Source organism: Columba livia, chromosome 1 (genome assembly GCF_036013475.1).
Source record: "Columba livia isolate bColLiv1 breed racing homer chromosome 1, bColLiv1.pat.W.v2, whole genome shotgun sequence".
Lineage (NCBI taxonomy): Eukaryota > Metazoa > Chordata > Aves > Columbiformes > Columbidae > Columba > Columba livia.
In genome coordinates, this window is record NC_088602.1 from 106376255 (window position 1) to 106389557 (window position 13303).

At 40.1% G+C, this 13303-nt stretch overlaps 1 protein-coding gene across 29 annotated transcripts in view; it reads left to right on the forward strand.

Annotated features, from left to right (window-relative positions):
* LOC110359662 (uncharacterized) overlaps positions 1 to 13303 on the forward strand; it is a 239899-nt gene that overhangs the window by 67909 nt on the left and 158687 nt on the right. For 26 of the 29 annotated variants that reach the window (XR_010474120.1, XR_010474131.1, XR_010474111.1 and 23 more), the window contains one exon: positions 9977 to 10079. The exons of the other annotated variants lie outside the window; for them this stretch is intronic. The gene's annotated coding sequence lies outside the window, so the exon portion shown is untranslated. The remainder of the gene's footprint in view (positions 1 to 9976; positions 10080 to 13303) is intronic. 29 annotated transcript variants of the gene reach the window in all.

The window sequence follows — 13303 nt, forward strand, 5'->3', positions numbered from 1 at the left end:
TGCTATGTTTTTCCAGCAACGTGGTGGGTATGTATCTTAAGGAAAAGCTTGTATATGTGTGACAGCTTCTCCTTTATGCCCACTAGGGGCGTACATAGGTTCAGCACGTTTCCACCTTTTGCTGTATGAACAGGATAAGAAGCAAATCCATGGAGGACTTGTTGGCAGCTGTGGCTGCTGGTTGGATCCCTGTGCTTTGCGGGAGTGGTACTGTGCTTGTGTAGTTTACAGCTTGGGAGAAGAGGGTCTCACATTCAAGTATGCAGTGATTCATACCCAGATGAGATTTCTCAGGGAAGAAAGTGGTGCCTTCTTCCATTAATTCATCACAGTTTTGCAACTTTTTTTCTACCGTCCTTAAAACATTTTTGGCACAGACCTTATCTGCCAGCAATTTTCAGTCCCTGACCCTGTTGTTTATCTCTCAGATTTACTGCAAGTTTTTGGTGATTAGTATTCCCAGCCTCTGCTCACGAATACAACGCTGAGAGTTCCACAAGCTCCAGCATTAGCATTTTTTATAAAACTGTGGCACTCTGCAATAAACTTGTCCCTTCTGTCTTATCACAAATATTTATCCCAATTCTCTTCATAAAAATTCTGAGTCATCTCTAGTTCTGTGCATATAAAACTTCCTCTGGAAAAACACGCACATACAAACCAACTAAACAAGGAAAAAAAACCCTTCCAAAGAGTGTATAGGAATGTTTATTCCTAACTAAAAATCAATGTCTTTATGCGTAACACATTTAATTTAATTATTAATAATGGCTATTATATACTGGAGCGGAAAGCAACTATATAACCTAACAGTTTTGAAATATTGCTTGTATAGTTCTTCACCATTGTTACTGGCCTTTGCTGGTATCCCTGTGATGTATTAGAAGGACGCAATATACTTTTGCGATAGCTGACATATGCTAATTACCCTCTTCTTTCAGAAAAACTGACCCGGCTTCTCGTTAGGCACTCAGACTTTGTCTAAATCAGGGATATAACCAGGGATTTTTCTCTTGCTGTCCTTGATTTGCAGTGCTTGGAAATCTGCAGTGAGAAGTTGCACAGATCCTGCTGATTCACTCTGGCAGATGCTAATAGTTAACTGCATCCTGTCTGCAGGGCTGTGGGGTAGTCTCAGCAGGATGCAAGCAAAATTAAATTAAGTATGGCCAAGCCTGGACAAAAGGACCCTTTTTTGCTTCTATTTTAAGCACCAGAAGAAGCACAACAAATGCAAAGGCTTTTCGTATTGAATCTGTTAAGGGCAGGTTCTGCAGGATAGGTGTTTGCAGGACTTTTCATACCTAAATTTAAAAAGGTAATTACTTAAGGATATCCTGAGCCCATTGAGGACAACACTACTGCATGCATTAAAGCAAACGTTTTAGCCTTATGCTCAATAGGAGTACCCATACAGTGTTACGCATTTTCTGTTAATGATGATCAGAATGAACATTATTTGCTAATTCAACGGCTAGTAATATCAATGCAGTTGGCAGCAGCTGCCATGGTGTTACACAAGATTGGATATATGAGAAGCCAAATCAGAACATCAGATCTCTGTGTTCTTTCGCTTTGGAGGTGGTGGTGGAGCTCTTAAATATTTATTATTCTTAATAGATGAAAAAGTCTGCAGATGAAGTAGGTATTGGCCCAGATGCCAGAGCACTGCATAGCAGCCCCTGCCCAGTTCTCTGCATCCTGCTCCTGTGCTGCACAGGCAGGAATTTTTAAATGTGATGTTTGCAGCTGAGCATCGAGGCTCCGCCACACTGCCAACCTGTTAAAAATGTAGTGGTAAGGAAGCAAAATTTCCTGTGACTTCTTGTGAATTCTGGGGTTTAAATCACTTTACACTTATGATCATGAACTCTGATGACGGAGTGCTTGACTTGTTGGTCAGCATGAAAGCAAAAATATGTCTGTCCCTTGAAATATCCCTTCCATGCACTTGAATTTAAAATTCAGTGTGCTGTTGCCCAGTGATGATTTTGTCTTTATTGCAGGGAAACTAAGTGAAGTCGTCTTACCCAGTTTAGCTATGGCCTTTTTTTCCCAGGTGGGTCATGAAAACAGCTTTAGAGTAGCAGCTATTTGAAAATATTATCTTTTTTTTCCTCACCCCAAAATGTTACGGAGGATTTACTGGGTAGTTTTATTTGCTTCAGCAAATACCTGCTGCATTTAAGTCATAAGACACTGAAGAAATACTGCAGTAGAGCCCTCTTTATATCACCAACAATGTAATTGCATTGTCAGTTACTCCTGAAACTGTGCTGGGGAGTTTATGGGAGGGTTGTGAATCGTACTGGAATCACTATTTTGGGATTAATTTCTCTTTTAAATCCCAACAGGGAAGGGTTTTAATACACCATAAAGGGATTAAAATATGTTGTGCTCTTTTGTGGTACAAAGGGAAAAGAATTAATTTCCAAAGGGGTTACTGCTGGTTTTCTAGAGAATGCCCATGAAAGCGTTACAAATATGTAATATGATGCTACACAGCCAACAGCAGATTTTGGAATAGCTTCGATCCTTTTTCTGTATCTCTGGGACTGGAGAGTAGGGTTTGGTAGATGATAGCACTCCTGTACTTTGAAATAACCTGAATTTTTGAAATAGTTCGACTCTATTTTCTTCCCAGCGTGGATCAGAAGAGAGCTGCCTGTTACTCAGTGGTTATCACACTCGGGAGTGTTTGGAGAGATCTGTGTTCCAGTCCCTCTTCTGAATCATGTCCCTGTGCGAATGGCTACTGTAAAATCTTTTTCTCTCTTTCTTTAGGTTCGCAATAATGTATTATTTGGGGAAAAAGCACTTCACTGAACCTGATGTTTCTCTGTTGAAAGCGGGGATTTTTAAGCAGCTGCCATTTTTTCATAGAAGAAATTCCAGTCCATTCTAGCTAAAACAAATTTAAGGCTGTGTGACTTGTTTTCATAGAGCCTGATTATTTGCTCTGTCCCTTCAAACCCTGTCTCCTTGGTTCATGTGAGTATATACAGAAGGGCAGGCACATTCTGAAGCAAAATCCCATAAGAAAGGCATGTGTGGGAGAAGGTGGATCATTTTCACTGATCTTTTTGTCTCTTTTTATTTTGTCATCACCCTCTCTTCTACTATAGCAATGGTGCTGAGTGTTGATGCCATAGCATGTTGAAGAGATGTTCTGGACATTAACTTTGGTTCAATCCGTCTTCATTTCCTGTAGAAAATGGATTGTTACCTGTAAATACTTTTGTAACCTGCTCCTGAAGTTACATTTTATCTATAGATCTTACCTGTAGGTGGCATGTTTATCATAATATTTTCATGCACATGCAGCCAGCTCTCATCTTGTGTTTTCAGATGCCTCTCATTAATATTTCAGGTGCAAAAGGTCCCTTCGGATTGGAATACGTCACACATTTGGCTGAGGAAACGTGGTGCCGCGTATTTCATAAGAGCCTGTCAGCCGTTCTTTTCTGGGATAGTCTGCCTAGTCAGAAGCAGTGGACCCTGCTGTTTCAATCTGTCATTTCTTTTGTTTCCTTATTAAACAGCCTGTCTTCACCTAATAAATTGCCACATATCTACATTTCCATCATGGATAATGGCCCTGATGTGGTCTATGTCACTGAAAGCTGGCAGAGTGAAATATTGCCCTCCCCCCAGTTTTGACTCTATCATCAAGTTTGCATTATATCGGGTCATCCAGGAGCTACTGCAGTAATCCTTCATTCTTATTCTACCTGTCCACTAGTGGCCTCTTATGTTTCATCAAGTAAAGCATTGAAATAACAAGGTGTGTGTATTTATAGCCTCATTGTTGATTAAGTGTAGCAGCTAGTTTGTGAAGTTGCTGTAGGGTAATAGGATCTTAAATCAGGGCTCATTTTTCCCCTTCAGCCAGGATGACAAGGGAAATGAGATATTCCTGGAAGTGTTGTCCACAACTGGATATAATAAGGAACAGAAGGTGCAGCTATTTGACTATATTAATTAGCTCCTCTTCAGAGCTATGCATCTGTCAACTGGTAACTGCAGCAGCTTCTCAACTTCATTACTTTAAGAAGGTGTCTTTAAGTAGCATATTTATTTTCTTTGTTGGTTTCATTTTTGTACCAACCCTTCACATGGAATGATACATAGCAAATTTACTTCTTCGTGATCTATGAAACTGTAATTTAACACCCACCCAAACCAAACAAATAAAAAAAGTGAACGGAAAAACTCTAAGAACCTTTGTAACCAGTAAAGACAGAGTGTCCTGTAAAAGGAAATTTTACAAGGTAGCAGTCGTCAGACTGGACATCTGTCTCCTTCATTTGGAGGTATATCTATGTTGTTCACAAACTGTTCTTTGGTCTCAGTTTTCTCAGTTCTTTAGCCAAAAGGCCAACTACGATCAGTAGATGCTGCAGATGCTAAAATGCCTTTGCAAATCCTTTGATGGGGCTGTCAGCCTACAGCTACAGAAGAGCGTTGAAGTTCCTCAGGACCCAGAGTCAGTACTGATACTGCGCCCCTTCTGATATTCAGGTGTGTTGCAGCTCTAGGGATGATGACCTAGTAGCTATCTCCCAATGTGGGGATTTGGGGGGACATGCCTGACATATTCCCTTCTCTCTGGGAAGCTGGTGCGATGATGGCCCCCGGGTGCTCCTCAAAGGGCTTCCTAGACCATTTCTGCACCCCTGCTCAAGGTGAAGGTGCTCAATTCCATTTGTGTTTTATTGGTCACTGACATTAATATTACATCTCCTGCTTCTCTAATGAAAACTCAGGTTTCCATAAGCTGTTTTGTTTTGTTTTGTTCGGTCTGAAGGCTATTTGCACCTTGCTGAGAAAAGTGCCTGGCCATGGAAGGCCATTTCTCAACAGGGGCTCCAGAAGGGATCTTTGCAGTCACTCTGCAGTCTCATTTCAGGACTCACTAGAACATTAGTTGTCCATGTTTATTCTTTTTCCAGGTGGCATTTTCTGTCACTGCTTTATATGATCATGAGGCTTGTGGCAAACATGGGCCTGAGGCAGAAATGGGTGGCTTTTCATTTTTCATCTCTGAAGGAATGCTCAGCATTGCTGGTGGCTGATTATATGCCCCTCTCCAAGGGTCTCTCTTGGCTTAGTTCTTTCCTACTTCAGATGTCAGTTTTCTTTCTTTCCCTCAAGAGATTTTGAGGGAACGCATCTGATGTGACTTTACCTCTTTGTGTTTTCTTTCTGTTTATGATGAGAAATAAGAACTGATCACCCATTATAAGAAAACAGGAGGTCCTGGTTTAATCTGTTTGGCACGTATTGTTCATTTAATTATTGCATGATCGCTGTGTGAAAGCAGTGTAGGAGTAATTCAGCTGCACATTACTGCTCCAGGCTCCCTTTTTTTATAGTCTCAAAAATAGAACACCAGCCCCTTCTCCAGCCTTCCTTTCTGCTACCAGGTTCAAAACCTGTCCTGCCCCAAAGTGTGTAGCCTGGATGGTTGACTGCAGATCTAAGATCTCTTTTTTTAGTTCCCAGAGTTCTAGTAACAAGCAGGCAGCTTCTTGATTTAGTTCTCAAATTTTGAAACTTTGTTTACTCTCCAGAAAACTTTATTTAATACTCTTGCTAAATAGAAATTAAATCTAAGGGGTGCTGGAACCACTTTTTGCATTTTTAGTATCAGTTACCTTGGCCTGCCTAACCTTTCACTGCAATTGAAACATTTCTTACTGCTCTAGCAACTCGGTGTTATGTTTGTTTTTAATATAGAGGATGTAACACCTCTTGGCATGGCATGAATAGTTTTCAAGGCCAGGCTTCTGTATTGTTTGGCTTCCTTTTTCTGATCAACAAATACTGTTTATTTCAGGTTGGAGCTCATGAACCTGAAAATCTAGAAGGCTTGGATGAAATGAGCATTCCTGAGAGATGATTAAGTATTGTAAGAAACAAAATTTCTGCTACAGAACATTATTTAAATTACTGTAAATCCTACTTTGATTAACTGCTGTGCTACAGGTACATATTTCTCTGTAAGTGAACCCAATGTATTAGAATTTTTGCCTTCTGAAATTGGTTGCTTATAGGTGATAGCTGTTTTTTAATGGAAGTAAAATTAGACCATAATTCCAAGCAATGAATAGGTGACATTTGGGAAAGTGCCTCTATGGTTGTTCCCATGGTCAGTCAGGTTGTGTAAATATTTCACAGGAAAAGTGTTGTCTAGAAGGTCGTAGGAGAAACATCCTATGAATCATAAGCTCTTAAGGATATGGCATGAGAAGAACAAAAGGAGTTGAGTGCAGTCTGAAGGGGCAAAAGAAGGTGAGAGGTTTGTATCAGCACTACAAGTTGAACTGCAAGTAAATGCAGAAGGACTAAAGTGAATGCTTACGTCAGCTCAGAGTGACAAAATAGGAACTGAGGCTGAAAACGAGGCAATATTCAACATTATTTGGGGCCAAATATTTATTGATGGGCTGAGCACGGGGTCTTCTTTCATTATAATTGTGACCTGAAAGATGGTGCTTCTTGTCCCCTCTTCCCAAATAGTGCTGATACTAGTGCTGATACTGAGCTCCTCAGACAGAATTTTAATGTGTTATCTCCCCGTAATAACAATTATTCTCCCTCTTTGTTTTCAGTATATACTCTTAGCCTGAATCATGGCAGTGTATGTAGACTTTGACTTCTTTTACCTTCAGTAGCAAAGTCTTGTTCAACCAAGTCAGGCAAATACTCTTTAAGGAAGAGCAAACACAGAGGAGAAAGAAGAAACACCTCTGTGTTAACAGGATATTTTAAATAGGGTCTGGGGGAGCTGTTGACACAGGAATGCAGGTTGTGGTCTCAGTACAGAGGGCAAAATGACTGTGTAGTAGTGAGGTTTCTTTGTTGTTTCACTCGAATCAGTTATAAGGTGATTCTAGGGCACTAGAATCTGCACTGCATCTGGGGCAAAAGGAGAAACAGTGAAGTAAAGGTCTATCAACAGGCCAAAATGTGGCACTCAGTTGAGAAAAATGTGTCTGATTTTGGAACAACTCCTCTAATTGTCTTTTAGCTAATCGGGACAGGGGGGGGAATCTTTCCCTTTCTCTTCATTTCTAAAAGATTAAGTATATATATAGACTTTCTATTAAAATTCATTAACTCTGGTATCGCCTTTCCTTTTATCTTCTCAGCCAGGCTAATAAGGTTCTGTGCATATTGCAGAGTAATATCACTGTTGTCTGGTCAAAAACACATCCTACAGCTATTGGGAGGAAGTAATCCATTCATAAATATGCTGTTCCACTGTTCCGTCGTTGGGAGTTTGCTGGTGTGCTGAAGAAGCAAGATTCCTAGCTGATTGTTTAAATGTAATTAATGCTTCCAGAATTGTCATGTATACACTAGTGTAAAAATAGAAAGATATTGTAACTACAATGCTCCCAATTCAGATTCAGTGGCAAAACTATACTGTAAATTAGCATAAAATATTTTTCTCTCAAAAAAAAAAAAAATTACATTGGTAAAAAAGTTGCTGTATGTAACTGTATCCCAGGTGCTTCTACTGCCACAAGACTGGCCAAGTAACACATCTTTTCACAGCTTGGCTCACAAAAATGGCAGTTGTAGGTCATAGGAGAAATAGTAGTCATTGCAGTTCATTAAAAAACTACCTAATAACAAACTTTCTGGAGCTCAGCTCCTTCCCAATGATTGTCCAAATCTGGGATAGTGGCACTTGCAGAGTCCTCTGTGCAAAGGGAGGCGGTAAAGAGAAGCCAAGCAGTAGTAAGAGCTTCCAGAAATAACTCCTGTTTCAGCTTGAAACTGTCATGCTAGGAGGATCTTTCAGGACTTTAGCAGCCATTAAGGGAGAAAATGCCAACTTGCAAATCCTCCACACAGGACTTGTGATATGCTTTGGTGTAGCTCATAAACATCTGCTAGACATGTGAGCTGTAATGTACAGCTCCAGCCATGGGCATTGAGAGTTGTGTTTTCATGCATGATGGGTGTCTGTCCTGCGGACTGTGTGTAGCCCACTACAAGAAAAGAGGTATGTCCAAGGGAAGGACTGGTGCCCCTCTCCTAGCGCACTATTTACATGGGTTGGTCCAGCTTAGAAGTGGTTGTAACTTGATTCATGTGATCAGTATGACTTGTTTCAGTGTGCCTACTTAGATGAACAAAAAGTGAGCTACAGAGTAAGAATTACTGCAGCTAAGGAGAACATCTTGTATGAAGGTTGGACATTGCTTAGATGTTGATTCTGAAGAAATTACTTTGACTTGTGCTCCTTACACAGACTTTGATTCCCTTGGATAATGAAAGTCTTTATGTCTCTACTCCAGTTTACTAGTGGGAATAAACCTTACCTTATCCTCCTGCTGTCTTATGTATTCAGATGATAAGCTCTGAGAACAAGACTGTCACTTAAAATAATAAGTGTGTTCGGGACCCAGTTTGTAGGTGGAGCCTCTAAGCCCTGGGAGACACTTACATTTAGGTGCCTGTTGTCTGCTGATTTCTATGGGAAATTGTATGTTTATGGGTCTTTGTCCTAGATAATATAAATACGTAGTAAATATAAGAAAAAAAACTTGTGAGAATATTTAAAGAATTATGTTGGAAAGGAAGAGGGGGTGTCAGAAAAAAAGACAGCAAAGAAAACCCCGGAAAGAATAAAGAATTGAAAATAACAATATGTAAGTTTTTAAGATTTGTACATTAAAGATCAAAGAGGCCATGCTACAACTTACTAATTAGGTGATGCTTAAACTGCATTAAAGGTTAAGGACCTAGTAGAATTGTTTCATTCATTTATTTTCTTCTTTCTTTTGTGATGAAGAACACTAAGATCTTTGTTATTCTAGGATGAGAAGAGGATCCAGGTCATGGACTATAAGTGGAGCATTGGTATGAGGAGGCAGGAGCTGCTCTGCTAGTTTTGGGATGAAACCTAAGCCCAGATCTTAATCATGTACAGTGATTAAGATCTCGCTAACAAGTGATTATGTAGAAAATCTCAGGCTTCAAGTTTGAGCATGATGCTGGAAAGGATGCTGCAGCAGGTAATAGGCAGTGTGGAATTTCTCTTTTGAAGGTTTTTGTCATTGATGTGACTGAATGAGCAATGGGCAAATGCACCCTGGTAAAACAAAATTCTTCATAGCCAGAAAGGATTGGACGGAAATTACTCTGTATACTATGCAGTGTTCTCTGCCATCACTATTGCTGTGAATGGGAAAGCAGGAGAGGGCAAACACAAGGGAAACACATTGACAAACTACTGCTTTCCTGTCTCACTGAGCTGAGTAGGAGCCACTCAAATCTGACACCACCTGTCTCTCATGCCTTCCTTCCACTCTAATCCTCACTTGCTTCTAGCTGAGCATCGTGGAAAAGGAGACAGCAGCACAGAGCCTGAGCACCTGCCCCTCATCTCCCACCCCTATAGCCCCATGCTCAGCTCAGCCCTGCAGCAGGAACCCAGCTCCTGTCCAGAAGGGAAGGGAGGGAGCTGCTCCACTCCCTTGGGTATAAACTCCAATGAGGACAGACTAACGTGAGGTCTTTTCAATGTGAAGACAACCATGTTGTTGGTCCCCAGTGCTCTGAGGAGTACAGGGAGACTAGTGAAGTCAGCTGCTGCAGGACTTAGTGTGTGATACATTGGCATAGAGTTTAAATCAGAAACATCAGGAGAGATGTATGGTTATTTTCCTATCCGCCAGGTTTCTGCAAAGTGATTGTTGGCCCTGGTTGTTTGGTTTTCTCTAGCTGGATATTAGTTGTTTTTACTTATTGCCACTGATCTCACCTTTTATTTAAAGGTCAGGAATTTAAAAGGATGCCCTGATGACAAGAAGGCATAAATTTAACTTCAAACACTCTCGTGGGGAGCTAGGAACACAAATCTTATTGACTTCCATGAGAATTTATATTTCTATTTGAATCCTAAAAGCCTCTTCTCCTCCCATCACTGCAAGGCTAGATCTGAACTTTTTTGTTGCAGGTCTGGGAATCCTATTGAATCACCTTTGAAGTCAATCTGAAGCATTTTGGAAGCTGATCCTGCACAGAAAGCAATCAAGGCTGTCAGTTCTCCATTTTCTCAGGTGACAATTCAGCATTGAAAAAGAGCGTTATGTTAAAAATGCAAGTAGTAAATTTGCCACTGTGATCTCTTCATTATCTACTTCCCTTTCTGTGATTATGGTAAATACCTGTTTAGGTCTATTTCTGAACTATTGGGAAATTATCCCAGTGCTGTACTGGTGTAGTTCAACGAAGCTGTGGCTGAAGTGCATAGAGTCCTTTGTTTAATTACTTTCATACAACACAGCATGGGTATGGAAGTCTGACACAGCTGAATAACATTAGCATAAAGGAGCAATCTTTATTTCAAAATGTATTGTAGAAAATGTCACATTTGCAGATAAAGAGTGAACATTCCTATATTTGCAGGCAGAACTGATTTTCTTCCTCCACATAAATATCACAGTTTCTTGGGAAACTGTCTTTTATTGATGAATCCAAAAATAGCCTCCCCAAACCTTTCAGTCAGAATGTTCTGATGTCAGATCTGCAAAAGTTATGGTGCCTAAATTATAAGCTTGGTTTACTTTTGGATGTATGAATTCAAATATGTTCTTTGTAAATCCTAGTAATTTTGGTGTTATCAGAAGAGATTACATGCAATTTCATTGTCATCAAAACTAACATCCACAAGCCTACAAAGCACAGACAAGACAGCATTCTGTTCTGTAGGAATAATAGCCCACTGTCTGAAACAGATGTAAGGTTTCTGTGGTATGTTGGGCTGTCCAGTGGTGCCTCAGGTTACATCAGTTTTGTGCATGCAACTGATGTTCAAAATCTTCCTCACTCCATTTCTTTCCATTTTTGATTTTACTCCCTTAACTAATCTCTTTTTGGTTATGTTTTCATCTTTGCTGGGAATCCAGTGAAGGATTGAGTTCACATTCCATTCTTCTGGGACTTTCTATAGAAGAATAACTTCAGCAGTATTGAAATATGAATAAATATTAAAAATATTTTATATTGATGAAGTGCTTTTATAAATTTGCTTTGCAGTTACTGCATTTTGCAGAAATTCGTAGTCTTTTTTCTGTCTTAGTGTAACAGGCTCCAAAGTGCCGAAGGAGGGTGACAACAGAGATTTTACCCGAAAATATTTTTATGACCTGCAAAATGCAATTTTGAGTCTCCTCATTTGCTTTGGCATTCTGAATTGTTTTCTTGCACACAAATCTTTGAAAGGTGATTGTGTGTGTTTGAAATGGTATATGCAAAAATATCTGAGAGATGCTGGAAATAGATATTACAAGAGGATGGTGCTTGAGTTTTTTCCACCTGAGTAGGAGCACTTATTTGGTGAGACAAATGTAAGGATGGAGGGTCTGATATTTAGTGTGGTAATAGGACTGAAATGTCAGGACTGAACAACCGCCTGTGTTGCAGATACTACATTTGGCTTTCAGTGAAACAGTCAGGGCTTATAGCTCTGGAGAAACCTGACACAATTCCTGGTCAAGTATGGCACCTTGTGTGTAGTCTGTTTCCTGGAAAAAAGGCTTTTGCCTAGAAGATTTTTTAAATGTGGAAGTCTGACCAAGGTTAATTGCCTAAGCCTGTGATACAGCAGAAGATAAGAAGGGTTTTGGGCTCCTTATTTGCAGTAGGAGGATTACATCAAGTGTCTTACAGATAAGGACCTAGATTCTGGCTACTGTGAGTCACCTCTTCTTACATGTTAACGACTTGCCCAGAATCAAGTGGATGCATCCCAATGGAGGAGTTATTGGAGGACTGATTTGGAGAGGGTGTTTCCAGAAACAGAAGCTACACCACTGTTTGGGGTAGATTATTGCCAACAGCTGCAGAGCAAAGAAGGGAGCATCTTCACAGCCTTCATAAATGTTTCCTTGGGAGCATGTGTGGTCAGCAGGTTTGTTTGTTTACAAAGTCATATCATACTTGTTGTTCTGTAAAAGATAAAATGCATAAAGCACATACAGTGCTTAAGTATTTCTGGCTTAGGTCTTGATTCATCTGGCCAATGCTGCCACCAAGAAGGGGAGAACATTGTGCCAACCAGCTGCAGCACAGGCTTAGGATGTTCTGAACATTAAGTCATGAATTCATAAAACAATTAAAGAAATCAGTGGTGATGAGGCTGTGAGCACGGTATAATCATATCACATATTTAAAAAAATAGGATTTTTTATCAGACTGGGTAGTACTGAAGGCCAAGTGGAGAAGGCATTTCATAAAGTTGTGTTAGACTTTCTCATGCTGCTCATGTTGGTCTTCCGACTTAAAGCCTATCACTGCCCAAAATTTAGGTTTTATTAGAAGAGCTGGGGAAGTGCAGGATCCTTGCAGTTGTTTGCTTTTATTCCATTCAACTAGCGTGGCTCAGAATCTGTGAAAAGATACAATACATATGAAAGACGAGAGTTCTTGACCCTAAATGTACTTTATGCTTGGAAAACTATACAGAAAAAAAGTTGCAGCCTGATATTTGAGTATTGCAGTGTCTGTCACCTTTTGCATGTTGTCAGAGACCATGTACGGATGGCACATTTGGAATTAAATGGAAAAAATGTCAGCAACGTGTCCCTTTGCCTCCTAGGGAAAAACATCTGTTCAAGTCATTGCAAGAATGTTAGGAAAATTCCAGCTGACAGTGACTTATCTTGTACAAGCAGAGGCACCCTCAGGCCTCCACTGAATAGAGCAGCTGTAGAGTTGGGATGCGGTGGATTATGTCTGACCCCATGTTTTCACTTAGAGGGGGAAAGATTTTTCATATAAAGCCACAATATGTTCTGTATGTGCCATATATGGCAGTGTATGTGCCAAAATTACCTCAGTAGGGAAGACAGTTTAAGCGCAAAGTGGAAAAAACACATAGGACAAACATAATTAACTGAAAAATGTAATATAAAAGTTATAATTCTTCATCTGATCTTATATGTTTCTAGCCCAGACAGTTATGAGATGTGATTCTGTCAATGCAAATGAGCTACTGGTTGACGAATGCAAGAAAAGACAACTTTGCTTTACCCGCAGCTCCGATTTCCTAGTCTCCAGAAATCTTCCAATACCAATCTCTTAGAGCAGGTGTTTCTTTTAATGACTTCAAAGCAAGTGGTATTGGATTCCTTCAGTGTAGTCAGCCCCTGGGTCTGGGATTCTGCCTTACTGGATTGCCCCACATGTGAATGCCATATCAATACCAGTCCAGTGCTTTGCTGCCTAATCAGATGCAAAGTGTAACTTTCAGTGCTATATAATCTCCACAAACAAAAAAGGA